Source organism: Panthera tigris, chromosome B1 (assembly GCF_018350195.1).
Source record: "Panthera tigris isolate Pti1 chromosome B1, P.tigris_Pti1_mat1.1, whole genome shotgun sequence".
Taxonomy (NCBI): Eukaryota; Metazoa; Chordata; class Mammalia; order Carnivora; family Felidae; genus Panthera; species Panthera tigris.
This window is the reverse complement of record NC_056663.1, coordinates 135,803,327-135,824,278: the sequence shown is the minus strand read 5'-3', so window position 1 is coordinate 135,824,278 and position 20,952 is coordinate 135,803,327. Positions and strand designations below refer to the sequence as shown.

General features: G+C 38.2%; 2 long non-coding RNA genes across 7 annotated transcripts in view; both read left to right on the top strand.

Annotated features, from left to right (window-relative positions):
* The window catches only part of LOC122237995, a 144,073-nt gene extending 130,022 nt beyond the window's left edge, over positions 1-14,051 (top strand). For all 5 annotated transcript variants that reach the window (XR_006216899.1, XR_006216896.1, XR_006216895.1 and 2 more), the window contains 2 exons: positions 7,242-7,340; positions 13,970-14,051. This is a non-coding gene — a long non-coding RNA (uncharacterized LOC122237995). The remainder of the gene's footprint in view (positions 1-7,241; positions 7,341-13,969) is intronic.
* Positions 14,052-14,696: 645 nt separating this feature from the next.
* Positions 14,697-20,952, top strand: part of LOC122237996 — a 63,169-nt gene continuing 56,913 nt past the window's right edge. For both annotated transcript variants that reach the window (XR_006216901.1, XR_006216902.1), the window contains exons 1-2: positions 14,697-14,757; positions 16,778-16,880. This is a non-coding gene — a long non-coding RNA (uncharacterized LOC122237996). The remainder of the gene's footprint in view (positions 14,758-16,777; positions 16,881-20,952) is intronic.

Here is a 20,952-nt window from a genome sequence, read left to right as displayed (position 1 = left end):
TAATAGGCAATAAAATGTAAATAAACATACTTCAGTGGAATTTTGCCAGGCATAGTATTTAGGTATAGTGCATATAAGGATGTAGTTATTTTTAACTACTATCAACTGACATAATTGAGTCTAACGGACTTATTTGAATACTTAATATTGTTTAATTTTGTAATTCAATATCACCTAATTTCATAATTTAATTTTTAATATTAAAAATGAATATTAGTGTTTATGACTATTTAGACAATGAGAATATTTTAAGAGGCATACATATAAGGAGAGATTCTTCAGAAAACTTGCATAAAATAAATCCTATTTTTATGAAAACTGTGAAGAAACTGGGGAATTAAAATATGCTTAAGACTTTGTGCATCTATATTTACTTCATAGATTAGACAAATGCATAAATAATAATTGAAGAAAAAGTTCAAAGTATAGCTGGTTTATGTCACTGCTGGGCTCCAAGCCTAGAATTTTTAAAGATAAAAGTTTGGTCAATGATTTGACTCGTATTAGTTTGGCAAAATGTAGAAAAAATTGAGATGATATGGATATATATTGTCTTTGCCTCCCACACATTTATTTTCCTCCAGCCATCATAGTGATCACTGGATTCAGTTTAATTCTAGACACATTTAGAGTACCTACTAGGTACCATATTCTGTGCCATGTGCTCTGGATGATTCAAAATCAAATAGGATGCATTTAAAATTGGTAGCAAGATAGGCCCAATACAACTGAACCTAAATGTAGTACAACAAAATGTAGTGCTATGAATGGAGTAAGAAAGTCTCTCTTGACGGAGAAAAGCTTCACAGAGAAGTGGATTTTGCTGGTGGTAAAACAGGGGAAGGTCATTCTAGGCAGAGGGAGCGGAATGAGCCAAAGTACACCTTGGGCAGCTTAGAGTGTGTGGATGGGAAAGAGAAGAAGATGGAAGGTAAGGGCAGGGCAGGTTACTAAAGGCCTTATCTGCATGTCAGAGGATGTAGACTCTTCTCCATGAGCAATGGAGGAGCCACAATGATGATGATAATAACAAGAGTGTTGAGTACAGAGAAGGTATGGATGCCTGACAGCCCTGAGTCTCCTGAGGAAGCAAATGGTAGGATTTCTGCTGAGCCTGAGCACTTGGCATTGAGGCTGGGATACTGTGGACAGTGTAGTTAAATGTTGAATATTTGCTGTAGGGGATGGGAAAGGAAGCCAACCAGTCATGAGCAAGAGGATTGGCAAGTAACATTCAGCTAAAGACAAAAAATCACAATGTTGTCATATAGCTAATTAACACGGTTATACAAACAGCGGCAACATTCAACAGTCAAGGTGAAGTCAGTTGGGTTGATATTATTGATAACTGATCATTTCACAGACACATGTTGTTTGATGTCTCCACAGTCCCTCAAATGCCGTAGTCACTCATCGTTCATCAAGATCTATGATGAAGGCCAAAAATGTGCTGGTGTGTCCTGAGGGGTGGGGGTGGAAATATTTTACCAAGAAGAGACATTACGCCTTTTTGACAAGAGACAAATGTTTCATTCAAATGCTGCATTTCGCATATTGGAAACCATAATGAATTCTTGTGCACCTCTCTGCCTAGTTCACAATGTCAAGCCCAGGCATTGAAACACCTCAGGCTTTCCTCACAAAATTAAATTTAATGTTACACCCTCCAGTAGAATGGTGCATAAATCAAGCATTTGATTTGCATGGACTATAGCAAGCAGCTCTCTTCTGGATAAATATAAACCCAACTCTGAATATTATGTCAGGGACAGGAACAAAGCAATCTAGGACTTCCAATAAAAGTCTGGTACCAAGTGTAATTCATGCTGGTATTACACTGCTCTGTGTCAAGCCTGTTATTAAAACTCTTGTTTTAACCTCCTTTTTTCATTTCAAAGGAAAATGTTTTTCTTGACCTTCCTGTATTCAGAAAACCAGTGCACAGTCAAACCAGTACTATTTATAAACTGGTGTCTACTCGTGACAATCATGGGCATGTTTCTTTTTTTTTTTTTTCCTCCATCTACACCGACCCAGCATAGAGTACAGCAAGGGTTACATGTGAGTAATCAGGTGGAAAGAAACAAAACAAAGGGCATGGAATAAAATACACCATGGGAGATTAGGTTACATGGATATTCACTAATGTTCTACCTCTGGCCATAGTCCCAAAAGGATACTAAGAACAGTTTCTGAGCAGATAAGTCTTAAAAGTGATGGAATAGCCAAAGTTAATACACATTCAGAAGCAGAACATGCATCCAATTCAGGAAGAGTGAGCCTAAATATGCATCATTTGGTCTCGTTTCTGGCCTCCAGCATATGCTGAGTTGTACATTTTCCTTACTTGTATTTTCCTCATCACAGGGTACCTGAACTATCTTTACTAAAAGTAAAATTCCTGTGATCTGAAATTGAGGGAGGCCCTAAGATTAGAAGCATTTTTACAAATGCAAAATGAGTCCACTGTAAGTCCCCAAAGAACATAAATAGATCACAGACTCACACTTATTCTACTCTACATCAAGGCCTGTCATGTTTATTCTGGAATGCTATAGAGGTATTACAAACAGAGCTTGCTCCTAAAGCCAAGTGCATTTCCAAGAAGGCACAGCTGTCTGGAACACATAACCAGGTGAAGATGTGAGCCTGAGGGCTAAACTGATGATTTGGTGTCTGCAGTGTAATTTCTCCCAGCTGTCCACAAACATCTGTTAGAATTTGGAATGCTTCAAGATCTGAATAGGTGAAAGCAGGTGTCTGAAAAAATAAATTTATGATTGTTTAAGGATAGTAAATTAGGATTCATCCACTTATTTGTGAATGGAATACATCAATAAATATTTATTAAATGGATACAATATGCCAGTCTCTGTGATAGGTACTATGAGGGGAAGTAAACATGAATTAGATTCTACTTTCAAGGAATTTATATAAATGTTAAAAAAGGCATATGAGATATGCAGAACTATTGTACAAGGTAAAAGTGTCATAAGATATATAGATACAGTTCTACGTGGCATGAGAAGGATACATTGTTTTTAACTGGAGGAAATTAGGGAAAGCTGAGCAGTAGAACTTGGCCATGCAAAATAAATAGGGGCAGGAAAGGGAAATCCCATGTGGGGGGTGGTGGGGTGGGCACGGTCAAACACTTGGAAAGGGGAAATTCCACCAAGAGACCATGAGTAATGAATAGTGACTGATTCCATGTTACTGAACAAGTGAATGAATGAAGACAAGTAGAGGCATATAAGATTGGAAAGGTAGATGGGCTGGGGGATGGTCACTGAACCCTGGACTAAGCAGTTTAGACTTTTAAAATTAAGCAATATGGAGCCATTAAAGATTTTTGAGCAAGGAAATGACATGATCTAATCTATGCTTTAGGAAGATTAATGTGATCATAGCATGTAAAGTCGATTAAAGAGCAGAAAGGCTGGTATTAAGGAAACCAGTTGGCCCTGGAGAGAAGTAATGAAGACCTAAACCAGGACAGTAGCAGTGGGAATAGACTAGAAAGGACAGGGTATTATACAAGTAGAATCCACAAGACTTGGCAGATTGGTGAGCAAGAAGCGAAGGTTGATAGCGTTCAGTACAGGGTACCCCAGAACATGACACTTTACCATACTGAGTATTTAAGCTGAGAGAGTTTGACAAAATGCAGAAGCAGGAAGGTAACTGTGACCTCTCCCTTCTTCACCTTTCCAATGAAACAGACCAATGTGAGAGGTGCCCTTCCTATACCTGAACCCTTATTTCTGAAGACATAGGACCGCCAAGAAGAACAAACAGGCCTTGCTAAATTTCCCCTATTACTACCATTACCTCATACTTCTTAACGTATCATATTTATTCTTCCACTTTTCATCAAACTCAGCACAGAATACTCAGGTTTGTCTTTTGGGGTTATTATTATTACTATTATTATTATTTTGTGAAGTCTCCCATGCCATATAAAATTTATGTTAAATTCATTGATATGCTTTTCTCCTGTTAATCTGTCTTTGTCAAGTGCACTTTTTACACCCATCCAGGGACCTGACAAGGGTCGAGGGAAACTTGCTGAGGTTTTGAACAGAAAAATCATAGGTATTCACAATAAAAACTCAAAAACTTGACATTATTTTTATCTTAAAAAGATCGATGCTTTTGTAAAACAGAATGTAATATAGTTGCTTCATATCTTTTACCTGAGCTCAGAATGTAATTTGAAATCACCTGCCATTGTAGGCTACCCATCACAGAGTAATTTGGGTAAAGTTGAGTGGCTTCTTCTGAATTGAGGGAAAGAAGAGAAATAAAATGTTTCTAAATGGTTGCTGTGGTTATAAAATCAGCATAAAAGTTTTTGGCATTTCTCATTCTGATTAGTCCACTAATATTTTTAGAAATCATCACAGAGAGTCAGAGTTTAGCATGTCCCAAATAGAGAAAATGGATAATTTCAGGTACATTGACCTCGTTGATCATGATTTAAGGATTATTGGAAAAGAGCAGCATCTAGTCCAATCCAAGTTTATTTTGAAAGTACAGTCAGTCCACTTCATGGATAAGGTGTTTTCTAATTGACTGAAACACCAAGCAGGCTGATCTCTAAGCCAGCCTGTCAATACTCATACAGAGAAAACCTGTGCTTCTCCCCCACCCCCCACACCAACTCTCAGGCCAAGTGATTAACTGTGCATCGGTCATTTAACGTAATAAATGTGAAGTCGGAGAGATTGAGTGTTGCCACAGGACTCCTGCTGCGGAAATAAATGCCCTCCCACCTTGGCGTGCTTAGAGCAGACACAAAGAATTTGCTTTGAAAGTGTTAAGGAGCAACAAGCTCCCTTTCAGTTTAGAAAGTCTTATGTAGTGAATCCTACCTGTCAGCCAACGTGGAATGTGCTGCTTATGATCGCTGCCTTCTGAATTTGAAATAAGTCTGTTTCAATGGGAAACACAAAGTGAAACTTTAGTGTCATTAGGATGTCGTTTTCTAACATTTGACTCAGACCAGCCTTAAAGAGTGTTACTTCTCGTCTGGGAGAAGCATGGGAACTGGAAACAGTGGCTGTGGAAGGAAAGAGGACTCCATTTTGAACATTTCTTCTCTGCTCTTAGAAGTCTGGTGCAGTTGGTAGTCTGCTCATTGCTAAACAGGTGCAACAGAGGCCCTTGTTCTCTCTTAAGTTTCCTCAACCTATTGAGGAACTGGCCTATTTTAATTTGTCTGCCAAGTTTCTGATTTGGTAAATTTATGAAACCAATAAAATAGCTAGTATAATCTGGTGGTTAGTTCTAGTTAATGCCTCTGCCTGGAGTATTTGATCCAGGTTATTGCTACTGTAAAAGAGACACGGTTTCATATAAAAGGAAGCAGCAACTGTTTGATCAAATTGGGTGATATCATTTGGGGCAGGGCATTTTCAAATCAGTGTCCTCACATCTTCACTTGCCAGCTCCAGAAATTTGCCTCTGACCCGCAATAAATAGTTGTGGTTCTCAAGCTATTTAAGCCTGATTAAGGTATTTGTTATGCATTTGACAGTACACAATAGTGCACGATGTCAATTCTCAGTTGTCATCATCATGATTAAAAAGGGTAGAAGAGAGTGACCTCTATGTGAGATGAGTTGTATTAAATAATAAGGATGCCATGAACCTCTAATCCAATCAGAGTTTAGCCAAAGTGAATAAAAGCCCTAGCAAGATCTCCAAACAAAAAAGTTGCTAAGCAAATGATGCTAGATTTTCTTGTTGACAAAAAGTACTTTCTGTGGTTCAGCCACACCATATTTTCAGTTGTTAGGGGATGTTGTTATGAATACAAATGACAAGAATGCAATTTACTTCAGAGAAGCACCCCACATGACCTCCTTGTTCAAGGTTGGCTTATTGGAGGTTTTTTAATTTGAAAAATAATTTAAGTTGAGGGAGGCAGTGCAGTCAAAATCCCAGAACAGAGAAGATTTTAGCATGAGATGAAATGCCTAAACTGTAGTGCCAGTGGGTTAAAGGATCTCTCTCTCTCTCTCTCTTTTTTTTTGAACAGGCCTGACAAGTGTTCATTGGGTCAGTCCTAAGAAGGAGCCAAAAGATAGCAATTAAAGCCACTCTTATGTGGATCCTGAGAAACTTAACAGAAGACTATGGGGGAGGGGAAGGGGAAAAAAAAGAGAGGGAGGGAGGCAAACCATAAGAGACTCTTAAAAACTGAGAATAAACTGAGGGTTGATGGGGGGTGGGAGGGAGAGAAGGGTGGGTGATGGGCACTGAGGAGGGCACCTGTTGGGATCAGTACTGGGTGTTGTATGGAAACCAATTTGACAATAAATTTCATATTTTAAAAAAAAGCTTAAAAAAATAATAAAGCCGGGTTCTCAGGAGAGAGTGTCACTGTGACGTCAGACATCCCATCTAGCCCACTTATTCACAGAATTGTCTGAGAAACTCCCTTTGCTGAAGCCCATGTTTTAACAGTGATGAGTCGAATGAGCAACAAGAAGGACAACTGAAGTTAAAAGATCAATTGCAGCTTTTATTAAGGATCTACCATGTCCCAGGCTCTATGTTAGACCCTTTGCATGAATGATCTCTTTTACTGCTGACGTCAACAACTGAGGTCGATGTTATTACTACCTCTGTATTACGAAAGAGGAAAACAGTTGAGTAATATGCATTGGCTGATATATGGTGGATTTGGCCACCAAACTCCAGCAGTCTTTCATTCTTGTTTTCCCAACTGTTAATGCTTTAACCCCTCCTTAAATACAAATCATGTAGAGAGATTTAAAAAAATTGAAGCTTGTCTTTTAATCACGGGAGATACTGGTTTTTGTTTGCTTTACTTAAGAGATTCCTAAAGCTAATCTGTTTATAAAATGATTATTACCTATTCATTTAAAAAGTATTTATTTAAGCATCTGCTGTGTGCCTGGCACGGTTGATGTTAAGCAGATAAAGGATAAGATATGGACACTGACTTTAGAAAATCCTCCGTCTACTGGGTTAACTTGAACTAAGATACAACTATATTCATATATCTGTCTTTTGGGTATAATCATGGTCTTCACGGTCAACATAATGACAATGCCCAACGTTTTTATGGAGTTTGGTCACAATACAATGTCTTGAAAACGTTATTTCATCTGTGTTTTACAATCCCCTATGAGGTGGACAGGGTCAATTTTTCACCCCTCCGTTGTGGTTGAGGGAGCTGATATTCACAAGGTGGAATCCCCCTCGCTCAGGTATCCTGGATCCAGCTCTCCTTAAGGAGCTCCACCCCGTGACCAAGGCATCTGCAGAGGCCTCTCCCGTTTTGTTTTTGATGCGGCATGTGAAGAGAGGTATGAATTTCACTTTACATAAGTAATAGTCTTTGCCTTAAAGACCTTTTATTATATTTATTTCTTCCAGACAGACCTGATAGAAGTCCGTCAGTCTGTCTCTGAACCGTGTTTAGCCCCACTAGCAGGCCCATTTCCACTCACGATTCTGGCTGCCTCCTGAACTGCTGTGTGAGCAAATGAGATAAGTACGAAATATTCCTACGCCACTGGCTCCATGCTCTCCTCATATTCAATCACGAAGACTAATGAATCAGAGATGATTGCGGTGGTAAAAATCCAAATGCAGATTTTTGCTGTCCTTACTAATGAGAGAAAAATATAGTAGACCATTGGCCTAAAGGCTCCAGATGCGATTCCTTTGTAACTTAGAGTGCATTAAAAAAGCTTCAGTCAGCAAGATAAGTTAATTTTTTTATGACCTTTATAAACTCTTTTAGCCTGTATCTCAGGAGCTTCTCTTAAAGATTAAATTTTTAAAAATCCTTTTAGCTCAGGCCGACACAGTCTTTTTTGTTTCAAAGGCTACATCCAAAATCTATAAAGAAACTCTGTTCGTGACAATTATTGTCAAAGTAATGATTAGGTAACATGTCATTTTTAGTTTTTACTGTTCTTGTCTCTATGATGGTAATCCAATAGAGCTCACTTCTTAATGTAAAAGTTGCGTAAAGGATGCATCATTCCCAGTTGACTTTGCCTACATTTGCAAATTCTTGAAAAAGCAAATTGAATTGTCACTGGCAGCATCTCTTTCACACAATGACCATCGGGTTAAGTGGGAATGTGAGGCACTGATATCAAGATTTCATTAAAAGAAAAAAAAAACTCTTCAAACTGGTATTAATGTATCGTTGGGTCCACAGGCTTCAGTAGACTCTATGGTACAATTACCCAAAGGTGAGGGGTGTCATTTTACAGGAGAAGAATGTTGGAGGTATGTGAGGGCTCTTCATTAATGACATCACAGATTTAATTGTTTGCATGAAATACATAGTTTCTTCTAAATTTTTTGGTTGTAGGGTATCAGCTTCTTTTAAACACTATTTGTAACTGGCTTGATTGGTGACTACAAGAGTCATCATCACAGGCATCTGTCACTACTTCTATTATATCCAACCTGCTGACCCAGAAAATCTGTGGTTGACACAATTGATTTCTCTATAAGATTCATTCAGCATCTATTTTATTTTTGACATCCACCTACAAGGTCCTGCAAAAACTCAGCTCCTGCAGCTCTGGGTCAGAGAAATATAGTCCTTTATACAAGGTGTGTATCCTCAGCCGAGGGGCTGGAACAAAGCATGAGTGTGACTTAGAGTGATTCACTGAAATAATTGGATTTATTAAAATACGTATGAGTTTTGGAGACTGGGCCATTGAGGACATGGTGCCAACTTCGCAAGATTTTTGCCTTTGGAAATAACAGCAACAACAGCAGCAAATAAATGAGAATAATGATAATGATAATGATAATAATAGGAAAGGCTCAAGTTACAGGACTTGCTTTGCACTGTCAAACTCTTAACCTCTGGATCATGTTGCTTTCTAGCCTTCCCTCTTGGAATCTCTTCTGCTAGATCCCAGAAAGTGTCTTGGTTGCAAACCAACATGTACAAAATGCATGTTTTAAATAGGTGCTTGACAGTTATCTATTACTTCTCATCTATTATCTTTGTGCTACCTAATTATATAGAAAGGTTACATGATTTTTTTTCAAAGCATATAGATAATTAAGTGTCAGACTCAGAATTCAACCTCAATTGTTTATCTTGTAAATAAATCGACATCTTCCTCTGTGCTCTAAAATCTAATGATCTGGCTTGATCATGCATCATCCTATGAATTTTACTGAGAAATGAGCAATGGGAAGGAACGTGGAGGTCTGTATAAGATTGCAGTAGTAGTCTTTGCTTAGTGAATTCACATATCTAAGCAGATTAAATTATTTCCCTTTTTATCTTGTTTGATGAGACTTTCAGCTTGCACCGAATTTCAGCTCTAGACAGGTCTACTTAATATTTAAGACTTTTCTTTTTTTTTCTGGTGATTTCAATGTTTTATTTTCATTTTAATAACTAAATGGTAATATGCAGGGACCACATTTTCTAGAGAAATCTTTTTGGTTCAACATAGAAAGAACCACATAAAGTGTTCTATTAATCATATACATAACTGGGCAGAGATCTTTTAAAGTGAATATCCTTTGTCAATTTCTTCTGATTCTACTAAATATTGTTTCTACTCTACAACAAAAAATGAGTGAGTATAATGATTTTGGAGAGGAAGCAGCATCATTGGCTCTATCAAAGATAAAACACTTCCAGAGATCTTGGGGCTGACTTTTACTATAGTGCCACCACGAAAGATCTGAAGATCATTATTTACTAGAAATAAAGGAACAAGGCAGAAATCGATTACTACGACACTAGATTTATGTTTCCATTGCTCTCTATATACATCTCTATTTGTCCTAACTTCACGGGGAAGATATTTAATACATAATGGAAGGAGGCTGTTGCTTTTGATTTATTTTTTGTTTATTATTTTTGGCATCCATGGAGAAATTCTGGAAATCAATACTGTGTGTGTGTGTGTGTGTGTGTGTGTGTGTGTGTCTGTGTGTGTGTGTGAGTGTCTGGGTATTCTGGGCATAGTGTAGGTTTAAAGGTTCTGGAGGGATAAGAAAACTTCCTCTACTTGCTGAGTTCTCTTTTAATAAGCAAATTATATTATGAACTCACATAAAGGAGCTACTTTTATTTCTTTGTATGCTTTACATGACATTATGAGCACAGATACAAAGGCTAACTTAGCCATAATTGCAACAAGAAAATTTTTTGTAGTATTTACATTTATAGACTATCTCCTCCTTCTCTAGAGCCCAGGAAGTGACTCTCATTAATCCTAGCTAACTCTTAGCAATTTATTAGAGAATTAGAATACATATCTTAGGTCTATGAAGGCACAAATACAGAAATGTTAGGAAATTTTAAGTTTATTTTGAGTAAGAGTTGGCTGGTAATACAAATAAGGTAATATGGACCCTGTCTTTAATACTTTAAAATTAAGCATTTGGACTTGAAAAAGGCATGTAGAGGGTCAATCAACACTAATTTATCAAGACCATGTAAACAAGAAACTATGTTTAAAGGAAGGCATATGTTTTATGCTCCATGAATTTATGACAGCTGACTCGAAATTTAGAAGGATGGAATACATATAATGAGAATAAAAACAAGCTGTTCATTGTTATATAATGGTAAAAGAGAGTGGAGATGTAGAGCTGGAATACTTTTAGAGACCCTTGAAGAACCCAATGAAAAAATATATTTGAACCGGATTGTTGCTTTTGAAAATACTGGAGTGACATGGTTGAAAGAGCACAGATTAAGTCCTGACCTACACAGGGTAAATCCTGAGAAGTAGTTAGGTCAAGTACTGACACTGAAATTTTACAAATGAGAAATCAAATTCACAGAAGCCATGTAACAGTATTAACAGAGACATGAAATACAGATTTGGGGGAATTGGTAACCAGCAGCAGCAAATAGGTTCTCTTTTGGATGTTTTGAATGTTCGATGTAAAAGAGAAAGCTCTTTAATGTAACTTTAATCCAGAACCTCCCAGGTCTTCAGCAGCTATGAGAACTGAAAGAAGAATTTGGGGCACAGACTTCACCTTGAGTTTTACCTTCTCATGGAGTTGACCTGACTCATAGAGTTGACTTGACCTTATCATGCTGAACTTCTCTGCCACTTTATAGGCCAAGAACGCCTGTCAAATCTGCCACCCAAGCATGAACAAACTCTTATTCTTGGTTACCTCTAATCAAGATGAGAAAGTCTTGGTTTTAAAAATCAGGGTTACTAAATACTAAAGACAAAAGGAAATAAAGAGAACTTAGAAAGTTGAGTTAAAAAGAAGGAGATTTCATCCCATCACTGCTAACTTGTTCCCTAGTTGTAGATTTTGCTTCAATATATACTTTGTCTTCTAAGATACCTACCTCTAGTCATAGAGGGCAGGTGGACCTTCAGTTAAAATTTTTCTGACTCTTGTTTTTCTAGCTGCTAACTTATATTTACCTGGTGGACGCCATTGTAATTGCCACCACCCAAGAACTGCTTCTTGGTAACACTTTTTTTTTTTCCTGGTTCAAAGACCAGAAAAAAATTCTTCTCCCTGGAGTTCTGGTTTCCTGTCTGGGAGATTCTCCTCAGTCATGGCTGGTTGTTAGGACTATGGTTATTGACCATCTTTCTTCAAAGTATGATAATTCCATAACAATACACTAGACAATAAAGTTAACATCAACAATAACAAGAGACTATTTTTTTTTCCACACAGTGCCAGTATTCTAGATACAGAGGTCAAAAGAAAATTAAGAATATGTATTTGGAGTTGAGGAAAAGGAACTACATATTTGGGGCTTGTCAACATAGAGATATAAGTTGAAGTGACTGGCATGGTTAAGATTTCCCTGGGAGGTTATTAGTAATACAGTTGAGACCAAGGACAAAATCTTGAGAAATAATAGCCACAGTAAGGATAAGGGGATTTAAAGAAGATCGAGAAAGCGGTATTGGTGCGAGTGGCAGTGTTATGGAAATTGCATGCACTAAATGCCACGTTGAGTCAGGCAGGGTTAGAATTAAAAAACTGGGTTGACCTCAGGAGGTAATATGTTACCCTTGTAGGAGACAGTTTCCAAGTCTAGGTCATTATAAGGTTGCTTGGGTATTCTTAAAAAAAATGGCAGCTGTTTGCACTCATAACTTTCTTTACCAAAGTGAACCCACATTTTCAGCTAAGATATTTCTCATCCACCTTTTTCAACATTCCTCCAAAGTTAGTGCACTTTTGGGGAGGGATGGTGAAGTCATGTTCCCTATATTAAGAGTGAAGGAAAGAATTTGGTAAGAAAGATTGATCCGCTTTATTTTGGCAATTGTAACAAAAACCTTCACTGAATTTTGAAAATCTTGCCTGCTAAAATCAAAGTGGTTTGAGGAGCAAAAGTTTGCAATATGTGTGTGGCATTCCATGGATGGTTTGTCATTTTAGCCCCCACCGTCCAACTGGTCCTGTTGCTATGCACTCCTCTGTGGTTGGTCATTCCTCACTTCCGTAGCTTCCACGGATTCTGGCTAAGCTGTTTGTTTCATCATCCATTAATCCCTGAAGTTTAGTTTGTATACCTAGAGATACTCTTAAATGTTTTATTTTTATCATGAATATTGGAAAAGGGCTAGCTACAAAATACTAAGTATTTGCTATGTGTTATACACCATGATAAGTACATTACATAGCTTATTTTATTTGACTCTCACACAAAAGCAACCACCTCTGGGAGGTGTTATTATCCCCATTTTATGCATTAGAAAACTGAGGCTCTACCTCACACAGCCACTAGGTGGCAGAACAAGGGTTCAAATCTGGATGTCTCTGGTGTCCTGATTCTTGCTCTTAACCACTGTTTATACTACTCCTTAGTTATTTGTAGGATCAGCTGTTAATAATATATTATTCCCTACACTTTTAAGTTGTGGTGCTTGACTTGTGATTATTCTGCCTTCAGAGCTGTGCAATCATAAATTCAAGTATAATAAGTAATTTCAATTTGTTCTTAAACTGTGCATACATCTCCATTAATCTTAATAAATAATTGAGATGCTTATTAAGCAATCTTAGATACCCTATTACTTTTTGAAATGCCAAGCTAAGAGTGGTAGAGCATTATATGATATATTAAAACATTCTGGAAGTCAAATTCCAAAATCAAAACATTCACATATTTTAAGGAGCAAAATAATGATTACTAGTGTTTTCCAAGCAGGAAATTCTAAATTCCTTCTGTTGTTATTTATATTACCATGTGTATGATTCTCTCCGATAAAAAGATTTTAAAACACGAAATACACTTTAATATACATTGTAATATCATGGTTGTGTGCCGTACCCCATTTTAAGTTCTAAAATAGCTCAGTTATATCTACAACATGGTCCCAGTATTTTCAAATCTGTGATTTAGATTTTCGATGACAGAAGTTAAAAGGTTTTAGGGAAGAGTGATAAGTTAAATAAATCCAAGTAATGAAAATGGGGAATTTTTAAATTTACTGACTTAAAAATGTGCCCCCTCATGTGGATTGGAGAGAGAAAGGTATATTTGTTGGAAAATAGGACTTCAGAGGCCAAATGCCTAATTCACAGCCAAAGCCTCAGTAAGTAAAGAAAAGCTATTAAAGCAGAATGTTGACCAGGGTCCTGCTAAATAAACACATCATCCCCGTGCACATCTTCACCATCGTCTGCACGGCACTGAGATCCATCTATTTGGAGTGCATTGGTTCTCCTTTGCAGTCGTAGTGTTGAAACATGCACGAAAAGAGCCTTATATATCTTAGTCACACACAATAAAGGAAAAGTTGCCCTGTCTTTATACAGAATCGATAGACATTGCCTTCTGAATAAAAATCAGGGCCTTCTAGGAAATAAGATTGTCTACCCTGTATTCACTTTCTTCATATAATTCTTCATCACATCCCTGCACCTCCAACTAGAATTATAGGTATTTCTCAGTCTACAGTACAATTGTTCTCATGAAAATCTCTTTTCTGGTCAGTGGCAGATCCCCAATAGGAGTCTGATAATAGCAGAACGACTGGGCACTGAACCCCCAAAGCTCGAAACTCACCAAAAACAGGCAAGTAACAAAGCCCAAGCTCCCTTGTAGAGCATGCTGATGGTTATCAGAGGGTTGAAATAGAAGCGCTGTGTGGGGCAAATGTGTATCAGCTATGTGGATAGATGATCTTTTATCCTGGGAGACTGAATACCCTGCTCCTTGTCAAGCTCCCAATAGATGTGGACAAACCTGTCAGATGATCTGTTCTTTTTCAGTCCTTAGCACAATGTGGGATGTTTTCGGGCTGTACAACCTCTGAGAACACTAGAATTGGGCCCCAACATTTATCAATAACAATTTATAGCTGATATATAGCGTTCTGGAAAAGAGAAGGAATCCACTGAAGCCTAACAACGCAGCTCCCACAAAGGTTCACTCCAGGCCTGGGATCAATGTCATCAGTGAAATTTATGGGAACGCCATGAAACCCTCTGAGATGCAGTGGCATTCTCTGCAACCTTTCTTGGAGCCCATCAATTATGGTCTAATAAGGTCTTTCCTGCCTTAGGAAAAGGTTTTCATTCCTTCACTGCCTCTCCCAGGTGTACCTGTATAATAAAAGCAGCTGTTTCTTTAGTCTAAGTGTGGTCTCCTGAGAGAGAGGTTTCTACTGGCTTCCTCAACCTACTTATGTGGGTTCTGGTAAATCTCTGGTTTCCCTCACCAGGTATGTTCACTCAAGTGAATCTAAAGAGCCGGTCACTAGTTCCTGAGATCTCCCGGAGGTAAAAACAAACAAACAAACAAACAAACAACAACAAAAACCTTGTCTGCAAAATATTCTGTATTTCCTGAATGTTGAAAACCTATGAAATGGACATATCTGATTGAATATTATGGTCAAAACATGTTTATGGAAATAATCCAAGGCTCTGTAGGAGAGGAGCAGACTGTGGTATGCTGGATATGGGTTTTCTCTAAATTTTTGGCCTCCTCAACAGGGGTAGAGGTAGGGTATAGAAATGTGGGTCTTCAGACCTTTGACTATCTGTTGGGTCATTTCTAGTTCATCTTGATCGTGTCCTCAAAGTTGACTTCAATATATACTTAACTTATGAAAAGCTGTTTCTTTGAGAGGTAGGTCTGTTGTTCACTCTCGAGGAGTCATTATGGGATTCCAGCTTCCCTAAAGGAACACTCAGTCATTAAGGGAAAATAGATTTCACTTCCATGATGCACACATATAGTATATACTCATACATACCCACATTTATACACACATTTGTGCTTGCAGATAATATCCATACACATATGTGTGTATGTATTTCCATGGATTTTAGGAAAGATGTTTCAGGAATGTTACATTTTAGGAATAATACATCATTGCTTGTCATGTTCTTTCTCTGGATGAATGATGCTTTATTTTCTTAATGTGATCATCACGGCCTAGCTCAGTAATGGGCTGCAGACAGAAGCCAGGCTTCCTTCTAAGACTTAAGTCACATGTTTTATTCAAAAAGAAGTCTTACACTATGCAAAACAGACTTCTGAGGTAAAGTCTGGTTAGAAAGAAAACCTAGAAGGGAAGAAATGGGAAGCTCTCATTTTAGCAAGGCACCATCTGGCCTTCAATTTTCTTAAGTATCCTGACTGCTGGTCACTCTACCATGAGTCTTACACTTTTGCCATTTCACTTTGGTGTCAAATTTAAGGCCATAAAGCCCTTATTAAATGATACAAGGTTGAAGGCAAGTGAGCCATCCTAAGTGATTAGTTTCCTGGGGTGGCTGTGACAAATTACCATAAATTAGGGGTTCTAAAACAACAACAATTCATTGTCTCTAGAGAATAGAAGTCTGAAATCAAGGTGTGAGCATGGCCATACTCTTTCTGAAGACTCTAGAGGAGAATATGTTCCATGCTTTCTGTTAGCTTCTGGTGTTGCCGCACAATTCTTGGTGTTTCTTGCTTTCTAGATACATCACTCCAGTCTTAGCCTCAGTCATCACATGGTGTTCTCTCTCTCTTTTGTTTGTTTGTTTGTTTATCTATTTTTATGTTTTCTCCTCTTCTTTTAAGGACACCAGTCATATGTGATTGAGGGCTCTCTCCACTCCAGTATAACTTCATCTTAATTAATTACATCTTCAATAAACTTATTTCCAAATAAGATCACAATCTGAGGTTCTAGGAAAGGCATGAATTTGTCGGGGGGAGGGGATGCCATCTAATCCTGTACCCGAGAGTATTGTGTATTCACTGAAATACTCCTTAATGCTTCAAGTTAACATATTAACTCATTGCTGCTTAGAAGAAAGATAGACAAGGTGAGTGTTGGGGCACAGGCAAAGACAGGGAAATAGAAAATGTTCAGAACAGTAATGTTCAGTGCAGCAGCCACTAGCCCCCTGTGGCTACTTAAATTTGAAGGAATTAAAATGAAATAAAATTAAAAATTCAGTGTTTCAGTATTACTCAGTAGTCAAATGTGGGTAATGACTGGTCTATTGGATAGCGCAGAAATAGAACATTTCCAGCCTTGCCCGATGTTCTTTTGGACAGTGCTGGTCTAGAACACATCATGAGTAGGAGCTATGGTGAAGGTTCTTAGGAAAGGTAAAGATGGGAGAAAGGGAAATGGAATAATGTTGCAGCAGGCAAGGGAAGGAAAAGGGAAAGGAAAGGTGAAGGCAAATAATATTACATATTATTATTTTATATTATTATAATATTATAGGTCTGCCTGGCAAAACACAACCATTGGATGTGGCGCTCATCTCTTGACCCCTATATTTTGCCTTGCAGAGAGCAGGTACTCACAAAATATTTGTTGAACCATTAAAGGAAAAGATGAATGCTTTAATCAGGATGGGATGTTGTTGACACTGGCAGTGCTGCTGACAGAAAGGTATGATTTCCATGAAAATTTCTGGGAGACAGTGCTTTGAGTATTAGCAAATCTCCACACAATGACCTTCACTTGAAGTCAGAAGACACTTGCTTCTCACGCCTTGCTCCTGTACTAGCACCATCTGCACTCTGCCCCTAGTTATTTGGTTCTCCAGGAGCATAAACAGCTGCCTTCTCTCTCTTTCAAGGAAGCATACAGTAGCATGATATTACTTGTGCCCTTTGCACTTGTGCTGGTTCAGCAATTTCCCTGTCGACTGCCATTAAGGTGCCCTAATACAAAGCCACCAACCACTACTGTGCATGCCCAAAGCCCTGTGGCAAATCCCTTCCTGACAACTTTTCCTCTCGCTGCAATATGGGAAGAACAAATTACAATTGGGTTTGAAAGGGATGGGTAACTTACCTGGTCTCGGGGGCTTTGACAGCCTCCTGTTGCAGTGCCCACTGACTGGAGGGCTGACACAGCTCATTTCCCAAGCTTGGATTTACTGTGATCCCTTGTCACAGCTCTGTGATGAGGGAGGAGGAAAGGGAATTTTTATCAGTGCAATGAATCCTTGTCGTAGCTCCCTGTAGTGACCCTCCCCCACATACACACAAGCACACATACAGACACACAGAGTCACATGTGTTGATCCATCCCTAACTACTGTCATCAATGAAGACAATAGTTTTTCTATACATCCCAGAGCAAATTTGGAGGATCTCCCCCTAAGCTCCCCTATTTATTCCTTTTAACTCAATTTTGATAGTATTTTAGACACAAAGTGGAAGGAGCTCTTCTATTCAACACCATGACAGAGCATGTGATAGGGGAAGCCAATGGGCATATTGTAAACAAATAAGTCCCAAGGATGTTGTCTTCTGAAAGTGTGTTGGGCTGTACATTTTTATTATTTGGCTGCAAGGGACTGCTATTGAATCATATGGTGAAAACACTGAATAATAAGTAGCATTGCATATTTATCCATCTGCCTGTCTGAATTCCAAAAGGTAACAAAAGACTTCTCATTTTCACTTTTGGATAATAAAACAAATTCTACAAAATAAATTCAAAAAATTCCAAATTACATTGACTAACAAGAGATTAATGGTTACCTGGGGTTAGAGGTGAAGTTGGGGTTCAGACTGGCTGCAGAGGGGCAGCACGAAAGGTAAGGGAACTATTCTGTGCCTTGATTGTGGTGGTGGTATATGTAATTACCAAAAGTCATTAAACTATAGACTTAGTGTGAATGATTTCATTATATATGAATATCTCAATTAAAAGTTAATATAGGGGGCATCCAAATTGGCCGGGAGGAAGTCAAATTTTCACTCTCCGCAGATGACATGATACTCTATATGGAAAACCCAAAAGATTCCACCAAAAAACTGCTGGAATTGACTCATGAATTCAGCAAAGTTGCAGGATATAAAATCAATGCACAGAAATCGGTTGCATTCCTATATACCAACAATGAAGCAACAGAAAGAGAAATCAAGGAATCGATCCCATTTACAGTTGCACCAAAAACCATAAAATACCCAGGAATAAATCTAACCAAAGAGGTGAAAAATCTATACACTGAAAACTATAGAAAGCTTATGAAAGAAATTGAAGAAGACAGCAAAAAATGGAAAAAGATTCCATGCTCCTGGATAGGATGAACAAATATTGTTAAAATGTCAATACTACCCAAAGCAATCTACATATTCAATGCAATCCCTATCAAAATAACACCAGCATTCTTCACAGAGCTAGAACAAACAATCCCAAACCTTGTATGGAACCAGAAAAGACCCCGAATAGCCAAAGCAATCTTGAAAAAGAAAACCAAAGCAGGAGGCATCACAATCCCGGACTTCAAGCTATATTACAAAGCTGTAATCATCAAGACAGTGTGGTACTGGCACAAGAACAGACACTCAAATCAATGGAACAGAATAGAAAAGCCAGAAATGGACCCACAAACGTATGGCCAACTAACCATTGACACAGCAGGAAAGAATATCCAATGGAATAAAGACAGTCTCTTCAGCAAGTGATTCTGGGAAAACTGGACAGCAACATGCAGAAGAATGAACCTGGACCACTTTCTTACACCACACACAAAAATAAATTCAAAATGGATGAAAGACTTAAATGTAAGACAGGAAGCCATCAAAATCCTCGAGGAGAAAGCAGGCAAAAACCTCTTTGATCTTGGCTGCAGCAACTTCTTACTCAACACATCTCCAGAGGCAAGGGAAACAAAATCAAAAATGAACTACTGGGACCTCATCAAAATAAAAAGCTTCTGCACAGTGAAGGAAACAATCAGCAAAACTAGAAGGCAACTGACAGAATGGGAGAAGATATTTGCAAATGACATATCAGATAAAGGGTTAGTATCCAAAATCTATAAAGAACTTATCAAACTCAACATCCAAAAAACAAATAACCCAGTGAAGAAATAGGCCAAAGACATGAAAAGACACTTCTCCAAAGAAGACATCCAGATGGCCAACAGACACATGAAAAAATGCTCAACATCACTCATCATCAGGGAAATACAAATCAAAACCATAATGAGATACCACTTTACACCTGTGAGAATGGCTAACATTAACAACTCAGGCAACAACAGATGTTGGTGAGGATGCTTTTTTGCACTGCTGGTGGGAATGCAAACTGGTGCAGCCACTCTGGAAAACAGTATGGAGGTTCCTCACGAAACTAAAAATAGAACAACCCTACCACCCAGCAATTGCACTACTAGGCATTTATCCAAGGGTTACAGGTATGCTGTTTCGAAGGGACACATGCACCTCCATGTTTATAGCAGCACTATCAACAATAGCCAAAGTCTGGAAAAGCCCAAACGTCCACTGATGGATGAATGCATAAAGAAGATGTGGTATGGTATATACAATGGAGTATTACTCGGCAATCAAAAAGAATGAAATCTTGCCATTTGCAACTACGTGGATGGAACTGGAGGGTATTATGCTAAGTGAAATTAGTCAGAGAAAGACAAAAATCATATGACTTCACTCATATGAGGACTTTAAGAGACAAAACAGATGAATGTAATGGAAGGGAAACAATATAAAAACAGGGAGAGGGACAAAACAGAAGAGACTCATAAATATGGAAAACAAACTGAGGGTTACAGGAGGGGTTGTGGGAGGGGGGATGGGCTAAATGGGTAAGGGGCCCTAAGGAATCTACTCCTGAAATCATTGTTGCACTATATGCTAACTAATTTGGATGTAAATTAAAAAATAAAATAAAACAAGTTAATAAAAAAAAGTTAATATAGGGACACCTGGGTGGCTCAGTCAGTTGAGTGTCCGACTTTGGCTTAGGTCATGATCTCACAGTTCATGAGTTCAAGCCCTGCATTGGGTCCTCCACTCTCAGTGAGGAGCCCACTTCAAATCCTATATGTCCCTCTCTCTCTACCCCTTCCTGCTCACTCTCTCTCAAAAATAAACATTAAAATTGTTAAAAAGTTAATATAAAAATTCAAAAATTTTAATTGTAGTTAAGAATTTGCCATATCTAGAATGAGTTAAAGAATGAAGATTTTGGAAAACTGAGTACCATAGGGGACATTTTTTAAAAAGCTATAAGTACACGAGAGCTTTCCTTATGAAATATTGTTTAGGTGAAACATACCATACACAGATGGTAGAATGATTAGTCTTTTATGGGTACTCAGAAATCTACCCTCCTCAGGTCCTTTGCAGTTAGGTAGGGCCTTGTAGCTGGTTCACTTCAGTGAATTGGTGGCAGAATTGACATGTGCACAGGAAAAAGTCCTCTGCACGACTGTCTGGCTCTCTTGCTTTCTGCCTCAGAAATACAGGAAGCCACATGTTGAGATGGCAATGTCACAAGAAGATGGAGCCACTCTCATCCAGGGACACTCTATGACTGCTTAGGATGTAGTTTACCAAACTGCCTTAGACATGTAGCACAAGCAAAATAATGAACTTCTGTTGTGTTACTCTAATGAGATTGGGGGAGTTACTTGTTACTATAGTATGACATAGTTTGTGCTGACTAATACAATATGTTGCCATGATTTCAAAATCTTCAG